The sequence below is a fragment of the Nyctereutes procyonoides genome, unplaced genomic scaffold, assembly GCF_905146905.1.
Source record: "Nyctereutes procyonoides isolate TBG_1078 unplaced genomic scaffold, NYPRO_anot_genome, whole genome shotgun sequence".
Taxonomy (NCBI): Eukaryota; Metazoa; Chordata; class Mammalia; order Carnivora; family Canidae; genus Nyctereutes; species Nyctereutes procyonoides.
Window position 1 is genome coordinate 10,145,669 of NW_026575134.1, and position 24,306 is coordinate 10,169,974.

Consider the following 24,306-nt stretch of genomic DNA (forward strand, 5'->3'; position numbering starts at 1 on the left):
CTTGGCTAATATGTCACAGGTCCTCTAACAGGAAGATCCTATCTGGAAATGCAATTCTAAATAAGGATGTTAACTACTCCCTTGTACCTGAGAACTTCCCTGTGAGCAAATCTTGCCCGTGAAATATAAAAAATCCTCTGTGTTGCATTTGAAATCTGATAAATATTTATTATCAATGCTGTTTGCTTTTAATCTGTTCGGGATATCATTTCTCCAGCTTCTTAGTAGTTAAACAAAAATGGCATTTACATTACAATATTGCTTGCCAACAATCTCATTTTCTGGTTTAGTCAGCAGCCCTTCATGCTTGATTAGTCTTTAATTATACAAATACCTACATATTAAAAAAAGTTTTCTTTTTTCCATACTTTGAGCATGTAATTATTTTCTCTTGCATGCAATAACCTTTAATTTTAGGATTAAGCAACTGATTCTTTTTAGTATGGATGGGCCTTTTCAAGTGTTAAAACAAATTTGGTTATTGTATTATGAGAAAAATTAACTTTGGGAAACCTCTCATCAGTGCCTTTGACAGCACCCTGATCGGCTGTTACAGAAAGCACCAGGTATCCAAAAGATAAAACAAGACTTCATTTCTCCAGTGTTTTCCAATTTCTCCCTCCCTCTCTCTCTGGTCTAGGAATGTGATAATTTAAGCAGTTAAGACCTGAATATATCAATTTTCCTATTTGCACAAATAGGGCTGAGAGCAGATGTTTTATATAAAAATATTTTAATACAAAGGCTGTTTCTAGTTTGAGTTGGAAAACCTACAAACTATAAACTTTTATAATCAAAGATTTTTCTGTAAGAAACCCATAGAATGTTTAAAACTAGAGGAGTATCTTGTTGAGTTGGGTGGTGTTTCTCCCCACGTGCCATGCCTAATACTTGGGGCCAATGAGAAGCCAAACAGCAATGAAATGGTACCTCCCTGGGGTACCTGGGTGGCTCAGTGGTTGAACATCTGCCTTTGGCTCAGGTTGTGATCCCGGGGTCCTGGGATCAAGTCCCACATCGGGCTCCCTGCATGGAGCCTCTTCTCCCTCTATGTCTCTGCCTCTCTCTCTCTCTCTCTCTCTCTCTCTCTCTCTCTCATGAATGGTTAAGTAAAATCTTTGGGAAAAAAAAGAAATAGTACTTCCTTTTCTAAAACCAAACAGGGGAAATCCTTAATATATCGCCTGACACGCTTTTGGATATTTACTTTATATTCGTTTCCTTCTCTCTCCTCTCATACTAAATTCTGAGAAAAACAACATCCATTTCTTTCTGGGAGTCATCTCAAGGAGCAAACCAATCTGAGAACCTCACGGCATTCAGTTAGCCACATTAAATATGCACCGGGTTCTAGGTTCTGAATGAGTCTTGCAGGAGGACACGGTGACAAATAAGACTCACATGTACATTAACCCAAGCCAGAGCAGGACGACATTAGCCTGTGTTTAAAGCGGTGCTAGGAAGATACTTTAACTTTCCTCCATCGTCCATCCCAAAGTTTAGTTTGGCTGGTGGTAAAAGCGTCATTCTCCTATACCCAGTTTTTTTTTTAATTTTTATTTATTTATGATAGTCACACACACAGAGAGAGAGAGAGAGAAAGAGGCAGAGACACAGGCAGAGGGAGAAGCAGGCTCCATGCACCGGGAGCCCGACGTGGGATTCGATCCCGGGTCTCCAGGATCGCGCCCCGGGCCAAAGGCAGGCGCTAAACCGCTGCGCCACCCAGGGATCCCTATACTCAGTTTTTATGCAGAAGTACAACATTCTCTTTTGTTCAGTCCTCAGGGTTGACCACAGAATCTCAGAACTGGACAGGGCCACCAGGCTCTTCTGGTCCAATGTCTCTACAAGAGAACCACTGAAGTGGCTACCCCTTCTTTGGGACGGCTGTCTCGCTGGCTCACCCAACAGCACACCTATGTGTGCATACATCTCCTGGGAAGCGCTGTTCTATAGATTTGTACCCAAGGTCCTAATTCTACCAACGTGGCCACTTTACTCTTACTGGGCTGTAGCAATGAACAGGACAAAGTCCCTGTGATTATGAAATTTCCATTCTAGTTGGAATGGAAATTCATAAGCAAATCACCAAATAAATATATAACGTGTCATGTGGTGATAAGACCTCTGAAGAACGATGAAGGAACAGAGGTGCCACGTGTGCAATTTTATATAAGATGGTGAGGGAAGGACTCTTTGATGAAGCAAAATTTAAGGCAAGACTTAAATAAAGTGAGGGAGGAAGCTGGATATCTAAGGGAAAAGTGTCCAGGCGGAGGGAGCGATAAGCACGTGAGGTCTTGGCGTTGAAAGTTAAACACTGAAATACACTGAACTTGTATAACTCAAGCCTCATTACCCCAAAACCAAGGTCTCTGTGTTCTCCACAATCTTTTAGATGTACCTTTTGGTATTTGCCTCCCTATTTCTAAATAATAATTTATTTTTTAAAAATATTTTATTTATTCATGCGAAACAGACAGAGAGGCAGAGACACAGGCAGAGGGAGAAGCAGGCTCCATGCAGGGAGCCTGACGTGGTACTTGATCCCGGGTTTCCAGGATCACACCCTGGGCTGAAGGCAGTGCCAAACCGCTGGGCCACCCAGGCTGCCCTAAATAATAGTTTATTTATTTATTTTTTTTTATAAATTAATTTTTATTGGTGTTCAATTTACCAACATACAGAATAACACCCAGTGCTCATCCCGTCAAGTGTACCCCTCAGTGCCCATCACCCATTCACCCCCACCCCCCACCCTCCTCCCCTTCCACCACCCCAGTTCATTTCCCAGAGTTAGAAGTCTTTATGTTCTGTCTCCCTTTCTGATATTTCTCACACATTTCTTCTCCCTTCCCTTATATTCCCTTTCGCTATTATTCATATTCCCCAAATGAATGAGAACATACACTGTTTGTCCTTCTCCGGTTACTGTGGCCAAGTTCAAAAAGGGTGTTGCCTGAGTTCTCCTCTGGGATTTTGATGGAATCTTGTCTCACATTTAGATCTTTCATCTATTTTGAGTTTATCTTTGTGTATGGTGCAAGAGTGGTCCAGTTTCATTCTTCTGCATGTGGATGTCCAATTTTCCCAGCACCATTTATTGAAGAGAGTGTCTTTCTTCCAGTGGATCGTCTTTCCTCCTTTATCGTATATTAGTTGAGCATAAAGTTCAGGGTCCACTTCTGGGTTCTCTGTTCTGTTCCATTGATCTATGTGTCTGTTTTTGTGCCAGTACCACACTGTCTTGATGAACACAGCTTTGTAGTACAACCTGAAATCTGGCATTGTGATGCCCCCAGATATGGTTTTCTTTTTTTAAAATTCCCCTGGATGTTTGGGGTCTTTTCTGATTCCACACAAATCTTAAGATAATTTGTTCTAAGTCTCTGAAGAAAGTCCATGGTATTTTGATAGGGATTGCATTATACGTGTAAATTGCCCTGGGTAACATTGACATTTTCACAATATTAATTCTGCCAATCCATGAGCATGGAATATTTTTCCATCTCTTTGTGTCTTCCTCAATTTCTTTCAGAAGTGTTCTCAAAATATACCCTAAAAACTAAATAATAGTTTAAATTGTTTTTCTTGATTTGCCAATTTGGGGCATTATTGATTGGCTTCCACTGTGGGAGATGAGGATTGAATATCCGCACCCACTCCTTATTTCCACTCCTCCTGTGATCCCTTCATCCTGCCAACAGAGTTTCCAACTTAATCAGAATTTCTTTTTGGGACTACGGAAGTTCTGTTTACCTCCAATGCTATTGGTACACTTCCTTCCTTGTAAAAGCTTTTGCTCTTACCAAAGTTAATCATTGCTTTTCTGTCTGCTTAGTTTTCTTTCTTTCTATTCATTATTCTTCCTAAACTCATCTCAGGAATGATGAACATTATTTTCCTTTAGAGAACCATACCAGGTATTCTCTTGGTTTCTCTTCTCTCTTCCCTACCCTTCCCTGCCTGTTTTCCAGGGACATCCTTTCTAGAATCCTTAATGTTCCTGTCCCAGTGGAAACTGGTCGTGTTCTAAGCCCACTGAGTAACTATCAGCCTGGGGTTCCTTTTTGACCCTTTCTATGATAAAGCTCCAGTCTTTCTGTTCTTCGGTATACTCTCTTATCTTGGTGGAGCACTTCCGGTGAAGTTGATGAAGAATGCATGGCATCAATTTGAGACAAATTTTCCAGAGACTTTGCATCTGAATCTTTAGTTGACTCTTATTTTTGATAGTTAGCTCAGCAGAATATTAAGTACAAGCTGGAAACCATTTCCCTCAGAATTTTGAAGGCTTTGCTCCATTGTCTTCCAGCTTCAAGTATTGCCATGGAAACCCAGTGTTATTCTGATTCTTGATTACTTGTATTTTACCTGTTCTCCCCCAGAAAACATTCACAATGATATGTGTCAGGTGTTTTGTTCTGTTTTCACTCATTAGGTTATTTATTCAGTGAGACTTTCAATGAGGTAACATCCTTCAAGTCTGGGAAATTTTCTTGTATTATTTCTGGTAATTCATTCTCTCTCTCTCTCTGTATTCTGTTAGCTAGAAGCTGGATCTCCTGGATCAATCTAGTATTTTCTCCATATATTACTAATTTGTTCTTTTTTTTCTTTCGTTCTACATCCCAAGAAATTTTCTATATTTCTAAACCTTCTACTGAAGTTTTCTTTCTGCTATAATTATTTTGACTATTATCTAAATATTTCCTGAATTATTTTTTAAGTGGTCCTTCTGTGTTGTACTTTCGTTTTGTGGATGCATGGTCTCTATGGAGATTCTAGGATATTACTTTAAACATTTTAATAAATTGTTCTCTTTCCTCTGTTGCTTCTATTTCCAACAAATTTCTCCCCTCTTTGATTTGTTTTAGTTTCTGATTTCAGATAAAAGCATTTCTCAAATGTTTAGTCATTCCTTGTTGTCTTTTCACATATAAAAAGAAAGAAGGGACCTGGCGATGCTGGAAATCCCAAATATTGATAACTGAGTCTTTCCTCTCTGATTCATGGTGGGGTCTCTTCAAAGAAGAATCCTTCAATACCTGAGGTGGCTGAGGTGGGGAGGTAGTGAGATGCCTGCATACTTGAGCACCTGTGTATGATATAAATAGCCCCGTGAGGTCATGCTTTATCGTTCAGGATGTAGACTTTCCCTGGATGCCCTGGTCAGCAGTAAGGAGCTCTCTCCAGCACACAGTGAGCCATACATATGTCTCCAAGTCTCTCATTCAATTTCTCATGCATAAAGCTGCTAGAGGGCTTATGTTCTGTGACGTTCCAGATGTCACAGGTCTCACAGGAGCCATGTACATGGGGTGAGATCAGAAGGTGACTGCTATTGCTGGCAGATACTTGTGTTCAAAAGTGGTTTCAAAACCATGGTCACACGGCTTATCTTGGGATGGGTGTAGTTGCCTGTCTGCTTGGATTGAGGAGGAAGCTGCAGGTCTACTGTTCATTATGCAGTCATTAACCTATGCCTCTGTTTTCAGCTACATGCCCTGCCATCCCTGTCTTTCATGGTAGCTGGTATCTGGAGTCCCGCAAACCCTTGGATTCTGGGGGCTCCAAGGCTGCCTTGCTTCTCACTGTGTCCCTCTCAGACCCTTGACATTCAGTTTTCTCAGCCTGGTTAACTCTTTCACCTGCTTTTCCAGAATTTGGTTGACCTTGCTTGCCCACTGCTGTCTTTTCTCCACTTCACTTTGCCTTTTTGGGTTCATATGATTAAAAAATTCCTTTAATATCATTTTAGTGGGATTCCCAGATGGTGTGTAGAGATATATGTACATATTCAATCTACAATCTATGTCACTGAAGAGGAAACCCTCCCATTTTTTTTCTTTTTGAGAACTGGAAAGATCTTTTCTATTTTTGGTTTCCCAGTACCCTTTTTATTCTTTACATTTCATCAGGTATTAACAACCATCTTCACTTTTTCAATCTTTCACTTAAAAAAAACTCAGTTTCTTAAGATGTTGTGTCTCAACTCATCAACATTTTTCCTATGTATATTGCCCTGAGCCTTGGCTAACCTGTCCTCATCTAAGAAACTGTTTACAGTACTATAGGGCAGGAGTTCTTCAACCTTCTTGATCATCAGAATCATTGGCTTCACCCCAGAGATTCTGATTTTATAGTTCTTAAGTTGGGTGAGGGGAATCTATATTATTAAAGAATCTCCAAGTGATTAAAACTTCTTTCCTTATTTTTTCTTACACAAAAATTTAACCACATGTAAAAGAAGACACAATGTTATCATGAACTCCCATGGCCCTATCACCCAGCTTCAATACTTTTCAGCTCATGGCCAATCTTCTTTTATCCATTCCCTACTCAACAAACTCCACCAATATTATTTTCTTCCTTCCCACATCTTCTGAGAAAAATCCAGACACCCTACCATTTCATTTGTATTTAAGTATGTATCTTCAAAAAATACTCCTAAAATATAACTAAACACCACTATTATACCTAAAAATATTAAAAAGAATCCCTGAACATCATCAGACATCCTATCAGCAGTCATATTTCCAACTGTCTCATAAATGTCATTCTTTTACTTTTTTACATTTGCTTGAATTGTCAGCTAAATAAAGCCCACATCATGAAATTCCTTGCTGTGTCTTTTGGTCTACATGTCCAACCCCCTAACCCTTCATCTCAATTTCTCTCTCTTTCTTTCTTATGATTTACTTGCTGAAGAAATCGCCCCATGTGATTTTGATGTGTGGCCAATCTGGGAATCATAACTTCTCTGAAGCACCCTTGGAGATTACATACAAGGACATCGGCTAGAGCAATCAGTACCCTGGAGCCCCCACTCTTGTTAAGGAAACCCCTCCACGTCACCTGCAAACCTTTTAATAACATTGCATTTCTGGCTCTCATTCACCTTGATTTTAAAAATCATTTGTTCTGAGGTCCCTAAGTGGCTCAGTCAGTTAAGCATCCAATTCTTGATTTCGGCTCGGGTCATGACCTGAGGGTTGTGATATTGAGCCCTCCATTGGGCTCCACACTCAGCATGGAGTTTGCTTGAGATTCTTTCTCTCCCTCTCCCTCTGCGTCTTGCCCCACAAGACGTGGTGTGCATGCTCTATAAATAAATAAATAAATAAATAAATAAATAAATAAATAAATAAAATCTTTAAAAAAAACATTAGTTCTATTGTCGTGTTTTGTGTGTATGTGTGTCTGAGTTTTTTCCCTCTCATTATAGTATATGTGGAACACCATCTTTACCCATCACTTCTACTTTTTGAACATCATCTTTTTTTTGGGGGGGGTAGGTTGGTAAATCTATCCATTCTAAATTACAGTTCTGCTGGCATGGTGGTAGTCACCTCAGCCAGCATCCAAGAATCATCCTAGTTAGGTTTTTCCAAATCATCTGGGAAAGAGAGGTGTCTCCTATGGCCTTCACCCAAGGATTCTCTTGTCTCAAATAGGATCACATTTTGAAAATTATTAGTAAAGTTGCCAAGTAGAAAGAACACAAAGTATTTCTAAGAATTACTAATTCCATCTTTTCACTAAATTAAGAAGATATCCAAATGCCTTAGCTTTTTTCCTAAAATGTTTCACCAGTGAGGTGAAAACAAGTAGAGGCAGTTTGGATAAATGTTGGAGGTGGCATAGTGATCATAACTTGGGAGAAGGGCCCCAAATGATTTATTGTCCAAACCATGACAGTTCTGAGTGTGAGATGAGTGCTATTGGCAATTACACCAGACAACAGGGATACAAAGAGACCATCCCAGTTAAAAGAGCATGTGAGGTCTCCCAGGGTGGAGCCAGACAGTCTGGACTCAAATCCCAGCTCCACCTCAAAGAAGCTGTGGGCTTTTTGGTGAATTACTGGCTTCTCCAAGTCTTGGTTTCCTTCTACTATAAGTGATTGCAAGGCATAAGCAGGAAAATGTATACAGAATACCACAGTTCCCAGCATGAAAATCTCAATGGTATTTTAATTATTTAAACTGGATCATAATTTTTCTACTGGGAGATTCTGCACTGGTGGGGTTTAGGACAGCCAAGCATGTCACATGAGAGTCTCTGGTATCCAAAGGTGGGATCCTGAGGTATACCCTTGGTGGGAGATTCCCTTTCATCTTCCTTGGGTCTTTCTATCTGTTCTGTAATACTTTTATGCTTTGGAAAATACAATTTAACTCACAGATCAATCAGATCTATAAAATATTAAGAAGGCCTCCTCCTCTCTCTATTATATTCTGAATATCAAGAACCACCATGGGTGGGTTTAGATGAGGGGGAAGGAAACAGAAGACTAAATAGGAAATGGTGGTCCTTGCTTTGATGAACATTTCCTACCAGAGGAAACAGGCTGATTTGAAGCAGTCTAAGTGAAGTTCTGCATTTCCCAAAGCCCATTGAGAAGAGAGGGCAAAGAACAACGGTGTTAAAACAATTTCAAATAAATCATAATCATAGAGGTGCCTGGCTAGCTCAGTTGGAAGAGCATGCGACTCTTGATCTCGGGGTTGTGAGTTTGAGCCCCATATTGTGTATAGAAACTACTACTACTACTACTACTACTACTACTACTAATAATAATAATAATAATAAAGTAAAGGAACTTAAAATAAAAGAAATCAGAATCATAACAAGATCCAAGGTTTTTATAGTCCTTACTATGTGCCAGGCATATATATAAATATTATAAATAAAAAAGTAAATGGGTAACCTTTCTTTCATTGGTAATTGTTATCTTCATCAAATAATTTTGCAAATAAATTTAAGATAGTCAGATAATAGGCCCTTACATATTTGTGCAATAAATAACTGCGGCACGAGAAATCATCACTTATAACAATTATTGACAGCCCTGGGACATACAGAGGTATGAGACTTAGTGTCTGTTCTTCAGGGCCTTATAATTCAAGTAAGAGAACAAAGTTGTCCATAGATTAAAAAAAAAAAAAAAAAGACTGGCATGTGCTAGGAGCCAAATGTGTGAGTCAGAGAGGAGAGCCCTCCCTGAGAGCTGGACAACCTGAGCAGGGAGTAGGAAGTACAGGGAAGCGTTCAGGGCAGTGGTGAGGGGAAGAGGCATGCCTGGCAAGGGGAGCACCCCAGCAGAGCCAGGGAGGTGGACCGCACAGGGCACCTCAGGCCTGCGGAGGGTGGAGAGGGTGGGAGAGTCAGGGGTTGGTGGGAGACTGGGTAGAGGGGAGGGCCAGAGCACCCAGGCTAAGAAGGCCAACAGAGAACTTTTTAAGGATGAGGGTGATAGAAGAAAGTGTTCTTTTAGGCAGGTTGGCTTGACAGTGGTTTGTAGAGTGAATTGGATCGGGGAAAAAACAAAAGTAGGAAGACCGGGTCAGGGAGGATGATACTAGCTCTGCCGCAGGCCAGACCAGGTAGGAGAACTGAGAGAAGTTCTAAGTACTCTGGATGTAAGTTCTCCCGCCCACGAATTTTCTGCCTGGAGCCTGTGGACCTGGCTCCCACCTTGCAACTCTCAAGACAGTTTTTCCCTTGATAAATGTTCCAAGAACCCAAATCTGTGTGGGGTCCTGGGCTTCCTTCCCACCATGTTCTCTCTCCCTCTTTCACTTTCTCCTTAGCATGACCTATTCGCTTTCCCTGAGACTGCTTTGCCTGTCTTTAATACATTATTTCTCATTTAATAAGTTTGTTAAACTGTGAATTTTCTGTGAGTTTTCAACCACATAGGCAGTGGGTATAACACAGAAGTTTCCTGAAATGTGTGCATGTGGCAGGAGGGAGGGTGAATAGCATAATTGTTTAGGCCCCTTTTGACTGTTAGGGATGATGTTGAGTATTGAGGGGCTCATCGTCACATTCAGTATGTTGGGACACCAATAAACTTGCTTTCTGACCTAATATGTGTCTAAGAACTCCTATCTCTGTCTCCCTGAAAAGTTAGGTCTTTCAGGACAGGGCTTTTCAAATTCTGAGCTTATTCCATGCAAGAAATACACTTGACAATTCAATCCAACACATATATACATACAAAATACACACATATGCACATGTTTATGAACAATATATCTATCATTCTCTCTCTATATATATACATGTATGTATATGCAACTAAATACATATGTCTATATGTATATAATCTAAACAGAAACTTCAAGAAAAAAACCACATAGCTTTACTATCTATGATATGATGCCCTTGTATTTTCTATTATCTTTTATTAATTTTCTTTAAAGACTTCTGGTTATGAACCAGACACTAAACCAATATAATAACCACACAAAATGTGGTAACTCTATCCTTCCCCAATTTGGGCACGTTGTCCAACCTAAATCTTCATAAAGATCCAAAGAAAGGTCCAGAAGACATAGTCTTGTAAGTGCCAAGGCCACCTTGTCTTCTGTGACTGCCTATCTCCCTCGTTTACAGAATGTACCAGATTTATTCCTGGTGGGATGAAGAGAGGATGGGGCCTTTTCACACTGGGGATGAAAAGGTATAAGCATTCGGTTTGGGGATGACCGAATGGGATTTGGGCAACCACCACAAGGTCGAAAGGAAGACCTTGCTGCTCTCATCTGATCACCACTGCTTGGGAAAGAGGCTTCCTTTCTCTGTACCTTCCCATCCCCCCTGTTTTACAAGGGCTCTCCCCCAAGCCAGGTGTCTATAGCTCCCCAATAAAGCAGCACTGGTTGGAAAGAATTCTCTACATTGCTCCTAAGTTCTAACTTCTGAGGGCTGCCAATGGAATGCCTAGACAGGGGTGCACTGTAGGGCGTTTTTTTTTGTATTGCTAAGAGGGCGATATGTTTTGTGAACCCTGAATTACAGCCCAGTGTCAAGGCTGTATGCTGAAGAGAATCTGGACTCTGATTTGTTTTCTTCCTAAAAATAGTATATCTCACCTACTCACCTGCTTCGCCGCCTGCCCCCCAGCCCGCCCTAACACACAGTTACGTATAAAGTGGTGTTTACTTAAAAATTAGAATTTCAGGGCCATACCCTCGTGGGGGACAACCCGCTCATACAGCTGAGCTTTCTTTCTCTTCTGTTGTGACACTTTAGATTATTTCAAGCCGTGCCCCTGCTGTAGAGCCAGGTTGGCAAGGAGATTTTTCTAAAGGCTTTTTTCTCATTGCTTCGAGCCAAAGATGTTGTCCTCTGACCTTCTGATTCCCGTTCTGCATCTAATCAATGTCAGGTCACCACACGTAAGACTAAAATGAGGTTAAGTGGAAAAAACAAAACAAAACAAAACAAAACAAAAAAAAAAAAAAACAAAAGCAAAAACCCCAAGAAGCACAAAGCCTCCCAGCCTGTCCAGCCAAGTTCTTAAAGAGCTCACCACCCTCCAATAGTATAATCGCTTGGATAAGAGAGTGTTTCTCGTTTACCTCCCCACTCACTGTCCACCCCCCCCCCCACACACACACACCCCATTTGTTTGGTGCCTGATTTGTTTCTAGTTGCAGCAGGGAGGTCAGAGCGAAGCCAGGAGAATGAATGGAATCAGCCTCCTGCCGGGGCGCCTGGAGCGGGCGGGTGTTACGGATCAGCGTAAAGCCGGCTCCCTTTCGCGGGCCGGGCCGATGTAACTCACTGGAGTGGCAAATTACATCAGACCTACAGCTGTAACCCGACATTATGATTAATTTGATCAGTAATTTCTCCTGTTTTTCATTTTAATCGGTGTGACTATTCTGCTGTGGCAGGTCTTTCAGATCTAATTAAGATAAATTTCCGAGTAAAAGACTTGGCAGACTTTCCGAGGCAAATCCAGGCGTCTGGTGTGAAGACCTGCAGCCCCAGTCAATCACCTTCCGGGGAGGGCCTCACCGCACCCCGCAATGGGCCATTCACACTTAAGCAAATTCGTAATCTCCAGGGCTGCTTAGTCATTCTCTCAAAAGACTGGGGAGGGGTCCCCCCTTCTCCCTCCTAGGGAAGAGGAAAGAAAGGAAGACCCCAGACAATGTCATTTCTCCCCTTGTGCTCACACTCTGCTGATTCACCCTGACTTCGTGGATAACCCTGTAAGTGGACACTTTATAGATTCCCTAACTTGCTGTCCCCCCCCCAAAAAAGAAAAAATTAAATACTTGCCTACGTATATATCAAATAAACACAACTGTCTACACGCACAAATATGGAGCACACATGTATGTGACTATGAAGGTTCAAAGTAAGTCCACGTGATAGCTCTTTCGAAGCCAGCGCGGAGAGAGATGGGCATCTCTGGATACAAGTGCCATGGGACCAGGGGCAAGAGCAAGCCCTACCACAGGAAGGGGAAGTAGGAGCTGGGAAGGCCGGCTGCCAACACTAGGATTGGTTCCCACCACACATACCCAGTCTGCTTTCACAGAGGCCAGGAGTCCCATGGCTTGAGGCTGGGTGTTGAGGACATCCCCTGGGGCTCTGAGGATCCTAAGTGCAAAACAAGGGTTACTGGTGTTATCTACAATGCTTCCAACAACGAACCAGTCCACCCAAGACCCTGGTGAAGAACTGTATGGTGCTCACTGGCAGCACTGTGCCCCGACGGTAGTAGGAGTCCCACTATGCCCTTGGGCCCCAAGAAGGGGGCCATGCTGGCTCCCTAGGAGGAAGAGGTTTTAAGTAAAAACAAAAAACAAAAAACAACCAAAGGCAATTCAAAAGAAATATGATGAAAGGAAAAAGACCAAAATCAGCAATCTTCTGGAGGAGTGGTTCCAGCAGGGCAAGCTTCTCGCACGCATCTCTTCAAGAGCCAGTCCGGGTGGCTGAGCAGATGGCTATGTGCTAGGGGGCAAGGAGCTGGAGTTCTATCTGAGGAAAGTTCAAAGCTGCAAAGACAAATAAAACTTCCTCCCATCTTTGGTCATGTAAAAGAGGTGCTTACTGTTCAAAAAATATATATTAAAAAAATATATAGTCTATGTAATGCACATATAGTCTAACGCTTTAATGCAAACATGCATCCATCCGCATATTGGACTTGGGTTGGCAGGGGTTAAGGTTATTTCCCCAATTTGTTTTCTTTTAGGTCAATCCATGCATTCATTTATGTATCCTAAGGCTAGCGGCTGATATTTGTACAAGTTCTATTAGGTTTCTTCTGTTCTTTGAAGATGAAGATGTTAATGAAATTATTTTTTCCTAAAGCCATTTAAGCAGCAAGACCTGCCTGTGCAATCTGGTATAGACACATCGGGCAAGTGTCAAGGATTTGCCTGGGTTACTGGGTCGACACACCCACTTACAGGATATACAAAACGACGTGCCAAGAACCTCGAAGCAGGGGATGTTCTTAAGGACCTTTTTTTTAAAAAAGATTTTTATTTATTTATTTATTCATGAGAGAGAGAGAGAGGAGAGAGAGAGAGAGAGAGAGATAGAGAGGCAGAGACACAGGCAGAGGGAGAAGCAGGCTCCATGCAGGGAGCCCAATGCAGGACTTGATCCCAGGACTAGAGGATCATTCCCTGGGCTGAAGGCAGGCGCTAAACCTCTGAGCCACCCAGGGATCCCATTTTATGAAGAATCCATTGCCTCACAATGATGGCACCATTGTCAATTATCACAAAGCAAATTCTCCATTCTAAAAGGAATGGCCATTTTGGAAAGTACACGTGACTGGAGAGAAGGGGCTTTAACATGAATGATTTTGTACCCAGCTCCGACAGTGTTGATGAAGAGGGTAAAGAACTTCCACAAGCCACGCTATGCAATCTTTCATCAGGTAAAAAGAATTACATTCTGACCCTGTATGACCTCTTCATTTGGAGGATGATTTTGCTACCATTTTACATGTATCTTGGCTTTTGCGCCTGAAACAGTGTACCGACATGATGGTATAAGAGAAGACTCCCTCACCCCAACTAAGGCAGACAGACAGTCCCAGATGCACTTCTGTGGCTGTACGAAAGATGGCAGGAATGCAGGAAGGGGTGATCTGCATAGTCATATAGCCAGACGAGCTTGAGCCTAAACATTGGAGCGAGACCCACTGACTTTTCAGCTCTGATTTGTCAGTGTTCACAGACGATTTCAATCTCTTTGTACTTGAGTATCAATTGGGTAGAAATGGCTCCAATAGAACTAGTATATTTACCAAATAAAAAGAAGAATGGGGATCCCTGGGTGGTGCAGCGGTTTGGCGCCTGCCTTTGGCCCAGGGCGCGATCCTGGAGACCCGGGATCGAATCCCATATCGGGCTCCCGGTGCACGGAGCCTGCTTCTCCATCTGCCTATGTCTCTGCCTCTCTCTCTTTCTCTCTCTGTGACTATCATAAATAAATAAAAAAATTAAAAAAAAAAGAAGAATGTGTGGCTGCACTCTCACCCCTAACTTCAGAGTTTCTGCTTCATGAGCAATGATAAGACTGAAATTTAGATCAGGAGCTCCAAGAAAAGCCAGGGAGGGGACTCTGGGAGTCTTTCTTTGCACAGAGGTAACTCTGCAATTACCTCCATCTTCATCTGCAAGTTAGAAATCATTATGTGATTTATTTTTTTAAGACTTTATTTATTTTTGAGAGAAAGATGGGGGGAGAGGCAGAGGGAAAAGCAGACCCTCCGCTGAGCAGGGAGTCCCACTCCAGGCTTGATCTCAGCACCCCAGGGATCATGACCTGAGCCGAAGGCACACGCTTAACCTACTGAGCCACCCAGATGCTCCCATTATGTGATTTAAATGAGATCTCTTTAAAATATGGAAATCCCACAATAAAAAAGAAAAAAACTAAAGAGAGGCAGATTAGCACAGTAGACAAGATTTTATGTCAGGTAGACCTTGGTTTGAATCTTGCTTCTTAGAAGTCCTTACTCCTAACTTCCTCACCTGTGAAGTGAGTTAGTGGGACATCCAAGGTTCACTGAGCTTTGTTACTCAAGATGAGGGCAGAGGGGCAGGCACTTCAGCTTCACCTGAGCTGGTTAGAACCACAGACTCTAGGGTAAGCCCTCTACTCCAGAGCTACTGAATCCAGAGTCCACGTTTATCAAAGTCCCAGGGGAATTCTTATGCAAATAAAACCTTGAGAAGCCCAGGTATAGATCCGATGAGACACCGTCTAGCAGCAGTCTGGGCATCTAATAAACTCTCAACCAGATAGTTGTTCTTGTTTGGAGAGGGTGTTAAAAGATTATTTATTTCTCCTATTCTGAGTGTCAGAAGTGAATCACAAGGTGTGAGGTTTTTCTGCAAATATTGGCTAATAACCCAACTTGAGTCTGGGAGAGGCTCCAGTGGATAACAAAGTACATTTATGGCTGTTTTCATTTCCTGATGGACTGTGAATCTGGGGAGGGGTAGGGTGGAAGTAACACTGGCTCAATCTTCTTAGAACTGAAGGCCTAGTTTTATTATATCGTAGAAGTTAGCACCAACCCCTGCAACCAACACTTTGGTTCTGCAACCAAAACCAAAAAGCGTTTTGTATAAATGAGTGGTAGGAATTTGCTCTTTTAGAAATGAATAACTGGGAGCCTATTTACGAGACAATAGGTAGTCGTACCTTGAAGATGCTTAAAATTTTTCATGGTGATATTTACACTTGGGGAACTTGTAAAATACCCCATTTTTGTTTTCTGCCTTTAACAACTTTCTGCCTTGTCCAGGTTGGTTCCAAGGGCCATTTGGTTTTTAGCTCCAGACTGGCCAAATTCCTTCCATGGGATGCAGAACACTGGAGGTGGTAATTACTCTAAGGAATGTTAATTTTTTAGAACCCCCGACAGCAGCACAAGATGACTTTCCCTCTGCTTTACAACATACAAGTTTCCAAGACAACCAGACTCAAGAGAGCTTTCCTTGGTGGGGGAAAGTGAGAGGGTTTCTCTGAAATCTTCTCCTCTCTGAACCCTTCAACGTTGCTTTGTTCTCTTTAAATGCCACATTCATAACCTCACAATGCAACGACAGAGAGCTCGACTCTGGAAAGAGCGGCCAACCTCGGGGAGGATATGGAGCCCAGCTGAGAAAAGAAGGAGCTCCCTGACTTGATTTCTCTTTTATGACAGTTCCATTTCTTCTGGTGTAGAAAACTGAATGATGGCTGATCCCAGTCAAACGACAGTTCAGATGAAATGTGTCGGGCTGGAGAGTTGCATTGATCAGAGCCTAACTGGGCTTTCAGATGAGAGTCATCAGCCTCGCCAGACAGGGCGCTCCCCCCACCACTGCGTTCACCTGTGTCCTCACAGGCACCCCCACTAAGTGGCCAAGGACTGGGAAATGCCCTGCCAGTGAACGGCCACTCTAAGGAGTACCTGAACCTTTGCCATGTGGATCCCTCTTACACATGAAAGAAGAGACTCTGCAACTGCCATTCTCAACATGGCGCCTTTCTCTGTCTTATCTCTGTACTGAAGCCAGAATGCCCAATTTAGTTCTCCACAGAGGAGGATGAAAGAGAAGGAAAACACCAGTGCCTCTGAGGCACTCTCTCTCTCTCTTTTAAATAGGAAACAAGAAAAGAGCCAGGATGGGAGCATTATTACTGAGAGAGTGCCCCGCAGACAGAGTTTTGACATCTGGTACTCTAGAGGCCTTACACCTGGCTTGCCATGCAGATTTCAGACTGACTTGATCTGTTGTTTGGATTCCAACCACTCTTCAAACACAGGGGTTGAGGAGGCAGTTATCAGGGTATTGGGGAAATGTCCTGACCACTGGAAACTCCTCCGTCAAAAGATCGCAGGGTAGGGGCATGGTGAGGAGAGAGAATGCCCCCTCTGTCCCTGGGGTTGCCAGGGGCCATGGAGTCCAGTGGTATCCTGCTGTCACTTCTCCATGCCCTGGCACGGGGAGGCCCAACTCCAGGGGCAGTGCTGTGTGAAGAGAAGGAGTAATGGGCAGTAAAGTAGAGGAGGGGGGCGGGGAAGCCCAGCAGAAGGAGAAGCTCTCCAAGACCTCAGCTGCCATGAGAGGCAACCCAGCCAGACCTTCCCTTGATTTTTGGACCCAGTGGTTTTTCTCATTGCCAATCGTAAGAACCATCCTTGGTTTTGGCTTTCCCTGCTCTTGCTTTGGTTTTGAGTTTTTTCTTTCCTCCTTCCCCATTTTTCTCTACTTTGTTTTCTCTATTGCCCAGTCCATAGGATTCGGTCTGTGGATTTTTGATGATGTTCTAGGTAAGGAAACGTAACATTATTTTAGTTGTGTCAATGCTACAATAAGTTCAAGAAGGAAGCCTCAGAGCAGTGGTTGCTGAGGGATTTTCCATGGGATATTAATTAGTGTGATGTGGTGGGGGGGAGGTTCAGTGGTTACACAGGTTCGAGAATTTCTTGGTTAAATAATGTTGACTAGACATCTCTACTGAAGGATGTGTTTCAGCTTTCAGTGTCCTACTATTCATTGAGAAATATCTAGGAGTGGCATGCAGTGTGAGGTATCTATCTATCTATCTATCTATCTATCTATCTATCTATCTATCATCATCATCAACAACTATCTATCAATCTATCTATCCATCTTAACTATTCATCCATCCACCTATCCATTCACCCACCTATCCACTCCCCGCCCCTATCTATCTATCTATCTATCTATCTATCTATCTATCTATCTATCTATCATCACCTACCTACCATGAAATCTGTTTTCAATGCAATTTCTTTGGCCTGGTGTTTTGTGGAAGACACTTTGGGAAATGTCGCCTTAGAAAACGTTGGCAGGGGGCAGCCCAGGTGGCTCAGCGGTTTATTGCCACCTTCAGCCTAGGGCATGATCCTGGATCCCCGGATCGAGTCCCATGTCGGGCTCCCTGCATGGAGCCTGCGTCTCCCTCTGGCTGTGTCTCTGCCTCTCTCTCTGTGTCTCTCATGAATAAATAAAAAAAAAATCTAAAAAAAATGCTGGCAATTAAATATGGGAATAAGAACAAATAACTCACCAATAATCCAAATGAACAATTGCAGAGGCAGTAAAATATAAATGGAGATGCTTTGAAGTCTGACAGTAATGTTGAGGAAGTTCCTTCAGTTTCCTGACAGTCTGTTGCTCTGCACCTGAACTGAAGATAATCTTTGCCTCTTCTAGGCTCTTGTGAGGAGGAAATGAGAGGGCAAAGTACTCAAAGAGTATAAAGTACATAGATACAGTGGATAAATGATAACGGTTATTCCATGAAACCCATGCATGAAATACTGTCTATAAAATTCTCTTTGTAAACTTCAGAACGCGCTGCAAATTTTGGCCACATATTCTCAAGAGTCCTTCTTGAGTACCGGGTACCCGTTGTGGGTTAATGGTGTTGTGCATACATAGTTCCTTCTTTCCACGGAACTCAAACCACCTTCTTTGTGTTATTTCATAAACAGAACGTGGAGCTGGAAAGGGCTTTAAGATCCTCTAATACAAACTTTCCATAAAATAAGTGACATGACTGAGTCCCAGAGATTAGGTGACTTGCCCAAGGTCACACAGTCAGTTAGTGGCGGAACCGAGATCCCCAAGATTCTTTCTATTTACCCACAACCTAAAACCCACAACTTTGGGAACTTAGAAGGGAAAAATGATCTTGTGGTTCTTGGTACCATTGATGGAGAATCTGAGGTTCTCTGGGTTGAAGTGAGAATTCTTTAAGACTTCAGGAGCACACAGCCACAACTCTCTTTCTTTCTGCTCTGCACACTCTCCAAGGCTCTTGCACAGGCTTGCCCTTGCTCCAGCCTCCCTCTGCCCATGTCCCCCTCCTCAGAAATCCTCCTCACCTCTCCTACTTGACTCTGCAAACCTTGTGTGTGACTCATGTTACTCATGAGTAGCCTCATGTTAGCTCAGCCAGGCTCTTCTGTAGTGTGCAGTGCCTAATTTTATTGTGGACATGTGTGTTTTCATATTCCCAGGACTATTGGCTTTTTGTTCAACTTCCAATGGTTTTTTTGTTTGTCTCCTGACCCCCTCAGATGATAGTTTCTGTAGTCAAGAAAGGAAAAAAGGAGGGACACCTGGGTGGCTCAGCGATTTGGTGCCTGCCTTTGGCCCAGGGCATGATCCTGGAGTGCCGGGACCAAGTCCCACAGTGGGCTCCTTGAGGTGAGCCTGCTTCTCCCTCTGCCTATGTCTCTGCCTCTCTCTCTCTCTGTGTCTCTCATGAATAAATAAATAAAATCTTTAAAAAAAAAGAAAAGAAAGGAAAAAAGGCAGGCAGGATGTGGGTATTTTTTAATTTTTATTTTTTAATTACCAGCTACCTATGAGGAACTGCATTTGATACTTCTCATTTACTCCCCACATCAGCCCTCCAGCCGAGGAGGAAATCGAGGCTAAGGATGGGCTGACCTCACCCAAGCACCCAAGCACCCAGCAGAGCCAGCACTCATTCAAGAGTGTCTGCTTCTAAAGACCACACTCTCTCTAAGGCACCACATTGTCCTGCAAACCTTCCCTGAGGCCATCATGCACACCATAGGTGCTCCATAAATGTTTGCAGATCATGAAGTGCTTTCTCTACAACCTGGAGAAAATTCACTTGCAAGTCTATACTGGAGAAATCAATTTAAAAGCCCATGTAAAATTTATCCCAAACCCGTGGGAAGTGAATTAAGGCTAAAATACAAGGAATAACACTTGATCTGGCGAGCCCAGGACTACCGTATTAAGTTAACATAAATACTGGCTGTATTTTTCAGAGTGAAGTGCCCGCCAGCACATTTGGGGCATCTCAAGTTGCCACTAAAACCTGCATCTATGCACATGGAGACAAAACTGTTTCAGAAATATTCTGAACTCCACTTTGAGATTCGCTTATCAGCCACATCCGACAGACAGTGATGGGGCTGGATGTCGTGTGTGGCTCCAGGCTCATTGCTGAGCTCCCTGCAGACAAGCCATGGACCTGCCCACTGTCATGCTCAGAGCGGGTGCTGCTCTCCTGGGGAAGTTAGAGCTTGCCATGTTCAAATGCAGCAATAATCTCTCCACCCCCTTTGAGTCTGGCACCCTTCCTATCTATCGCTACTTGACATGAGCTTCCATAGTCAGTGGAGTGAACATGCCGTCTGCTTTGTTAAACCCTTTTCTACATGATTTGACTAATCTACACAGCAGTACCCAGAAATGGTAAATCTAGACAATGACAAAGAAGCGCCGCAGTATTTAAGTATATTCTTGGTAAACTAATTTTCCCCCTGCCACTCTCAAAGCAATATAAACTTTGTTGTTCCTCCTGGATCTCAAATGCTTGTAATAAATTCTTTGAAATGTCAGTAATGTTGAACTGAGGGGTTTTTTTTTTTAAAGGAGATTTTCTTTCTTTCATAAAAGGAAAAATTGTCCCTTGCAGAGAATGTGGATAGATATGTTTTGTTTATTTCATTTGGTGCTGAGTACAGTTGGGTAAAGGGACTCCCATTTCCCACCCAACCTCCTGCTGAATGAGTGAATGATGAATGAAACCCTCAATTTACTGGACAGTAACACAAACAGAAATAAATCCATACTCTTTCATATCTGTAGTTTAATCAACATTTGCTTAACATAATTATAGCATATAACACATTTTCATCAGTATGTTATATTTAAGCTCCATGATAATTCTCTGGGTTTGGATGGATTTTTCTCCTCAATAACAACAAATTTTCTTTTGGTTGCTTAGCTCAAGGGGAAGCCTAACTCATGCTGCGTGAACTCTTCCAGTTTTTGAAAGCTCCTCACAGTCTGAATTGCTCTGGGAGGATGTTGCCTACACATTGATACTTGTACCGCTGTCACCAAACTTACTTGTTTTCATAAAACCATAAATTAGTTCAGTGAAAAATGCCAGCCAAACAAATTAGAAACATTACAATTCAATCAAAATGACTGGTTTAGTAGACCCTTGTTTACACAGTTTAGTGAGAATCTGGATTTCCACTGCACCCCCTGCTCTGATCCACTATCCAACACACACTTGCTTTTCTACTGTGCAAAATTTGGTGCAATTTTCAAGTTCAACTAGAAAGTGGGATCCAAGGCCTGGATGGAATGTTCAGTGGACACAATGTCACTGGCTTTGGAGAATATTTGTCAAGTAAATCATATAGACAGCTGGTACCCAAACTGTGAGGGTTAGGGTGAGGGAAGTGAGGCAGTCATCTCAGGCACAAAATGTAAGAGTTTGCCCCAAAACACATTAATTAAGATAAACAACATCTAATGGGATATTTAAAAAAAAATCAGAATGAATGCCAAAAATTCATGATCAATAAAATCAGTATTACTGACTTCTCCTCTTGCTCCAGACTCCAATATGATTCAAGATTGTTACTGATCCTCTATCTAAAATTTTGATATTTGGGGACACTGGGTGGCTCAGCGGTTAAGTGTCTGCCTTTGGCTCAGGGAGTGATCCTGGGGTCCCAGGATCGAGTCCCACATTGGGCTCCCTGCATGGAGACTGCTTCTCCCTCTGCCTGTGTCTCTGCCTCTCTCTCTGTGTGTCTCTCATGAATAAATAAATGAAATCTTAAAAAAAAAATAAGATTCTGATATTCAGTTCATCATGGATTTTGGTACCCATTTTCTTTTGTTGTTGTTGTTGTTTTTGTTTTTTAATAAATGTATTTTTTATTGGTGTTCAATTTACCAACATACAGAATAACACCCAGTGCTCATCCCGTCAAGTGCCCCCCTCAGTGCCCATCACCCATTTTCATTTTTAAAAATACTGTGTTAAAATATCTATCTGGACAATGCATTTTGGGGGGGCACCTTGAATTTTGCATCTGAGTGCATCCCTTGCTTCATCTGTGTCTTGGTCGACGCTAGGAGAAATTTTTTTTAAAGATTATTTATTTACTTATTTATTCACGAGAGACGGGCAGAGACACAGGCAGAGGGAGAAGCAGGCTCCATGCAGGGAGCTCGATATGGCACTCGATCCCGGGTCTCCAGGATCGCGCCCTGGGCCAAAGGCAGGCGCCAAACCGCTGCGCCACCCAGGGATCCCAGCACTGGGTGTTATGCTATATGTTGGCAAATTGAGCTCCAATAAAAAGAAAAAAAAAGAAAGAAAAGCTCCCTGACATTCCCTTATTTGCCAAAAGCAGGACATAAATGTGTTAAAATGTCCCTCCCTTCCTTTTCTACCGAGGAGGATACCAGTTGATGACTAAGAAGAACTGGAGACCCTTTTTAGCATGAGAGGAATCTATAACAGATCTTGCCAAAATTAGCCTTTACTTCCTATCAAATTCCCAATATAGGGGCGCCTGGGTGCTTAAACTGGTTAAGCATCTGACTCTTGCTTTCTGCTCCGGGTCATGATCTCAGGGTCCTGAGATCGAGCCCCATGTCTGAGTCTGGGCTCCAGGCTTCATGCTCAGTGCAGAGCCTGCTTAAAAATCACTCTCCCTCTCCTTCTGCCCCTTCCCACCATGCTCTCTCTCCCCTCTCACACATAAATAAATCTTAAAAAAAAAATTAATTCCCCTTATTTGCCTCCCCACAATTTGCCACCCCAGAAGCTCCAAGTCCTTCTCTCTTGTCTTGTCACTTCTCTACAAATGTATTGTTCTTTTTGTTAAAATGCCACATAAACCTGAGTTCTAACCACCCCCTTTGAGTTACTCATCACTGAGTGCTCCATTGTGTGCTGCCAGAGTTTATAAGCCCCCTAGTTTGTTTTCCTCCTCTTAGTCTGTCTTTTCTTAATCTAACTGATGGGCCCCAGCTTGGGAACCTGGGAGGAGTAGAGAAAAAAGACTGTGTTTTTCCCCTGTACCTGCATGGGTCACCCGACACAGTTACAGAGCTTTGTAACATGAAACTGCAAATAGAATGGAGGAAAGACGGAGCTGGAGAACGTGTTTAATTTTATCCCCTCCCTTTAGAGATGAAAAAACTTAGACTCACAAAGTTTTGACTAATTCTTTGCTAAATTAAGACTAACTTCTAGAGAGAAAGGAGGTTGGCCCAGGGCACTGAGCCTTTTTCTCTCTCTTTCTTTCTTTCTTTCTTTCTTTCTTTCTTTCTTTCTTTCTTTCTCTTTCTTAGTTTTTATTTTAATGCCAGTTAGTTAACATAGAGTGTTATATGGAGCCTTTCTATAGGAAGAAGCTGCTGGAGACCATTTGCTTTAAAAAGGATGAAAGTCACGAGAGCGTCCAACTGCTTCTCAAAGGGTTGGGCTCTTGGTTTTAAAAAGTGATAATGTACCATCCTCTCTTTGAAACTTAGTCCTGAAAATTTGCCAGTGGGAAAACATCCCAAATGAGATCAGGAGGCTGTATCCATTGCATAGCAGAGGTGGAATTTGGACACAGTTTTATTCCTGGATGCCTGAGTGGTAACGAGACCTTTCCTTGGCAAATGCACACGGTCGAGAACAATTTTACACTATCTCTCGAGCAACTTCACCTCTGAGGAGGTGACCATGCCTCTCATTCCTCATACAAGCCCAGATAACTTTCCCTCCCCTAACTGCTTCCACTGACCTCTCTCCCTCTGTTATTTATTAAAATGTGCAATACAACAAGAAAAGGAAAAGATTATCCTGCCTCCTGCCTTGCAAGATGGCATGCAGACGGCCAAGGTTAAATGCAGCATTTGGTTTCTTAAGCTTCTCTAATGCATAGGTGTGGAAAAGCAATCTGGGACCAGAGTTTATAGCAGTGACTCTCTGAGGATAAAAACTTGACTTTAATTTGGACTCTCTGGCTAAGATAAAATCTGCTTCTGCAATCATTATCACACTTACGTGTGTCCCCACACTCTTTCCACTCTGCCACCCAGCTGAGTGGGAAGAAATTAACCTGACCTTGAAGAATATCCAGAGAATCTTTGGGACCATCGAGTTTTCAATGGCCAACACAGAGGCCTACCAACATTTACATAGACTTGCATGCCTGAAAAGGATCTTAAAAATCATCTAGGCCACACGTTTAGCAGACGAGAAAAATGAAGTCCAAAGAGCTAATGTGACTTGTCCAAAGTTGTCAGCTAATTGGAAGAAGGTTCAGAAGAAGAACAAGACCTCAAAGCCTCCAGCTTCCTATTCCCCTGGCACCATGACTCCACTCCAGCCACATCCAGCTCACCTCCAGATCACCAAGGAATGAACCTGAAGGCACTTGGGCTTTAACACAATGTTTAGAACTTCCTTAGAGCAAATAAAAACTCCCAAGGAATGGGCTCAAGAAAAGCCATCTCAAAGATCATGAGAAGGGGGTATTTCAACATTTTTATGTCCGTAGGGTCTTTATCCAGATCAAAATTATATATTCAAATTAAAACTGAACATTGTTTTTTTCTACCTAGGAATGAGACCCTATGTTTTCTCCCCTAAAGCTGCTTCTGTTTATGTTTCTGATCTGTTCCTACCCAACAACATATTCTGCATTTCTAGTTTCAG

The 24,306-nt window shown here is 42.5% G+C and overlaps 1 protein-coding gene and 1 pseudogene across 1 annotated transcript in view; one reads left to right on the plus strand and one right to left on the minus strand.

The window, feature by feature from the left end:
• Positions 1 to 24,306, minus strand: part of POU6F2 (POU class 6 homeobox 2) — a 468,834-nt gene that overhangs the window by 92,849 nt on the left and 351,679 nt on the right.
• On the plus strand, positions 12,207 to 12,825 carry LOC129494074 (40S ribosomal protein S8-like; annotated as a pseudogene).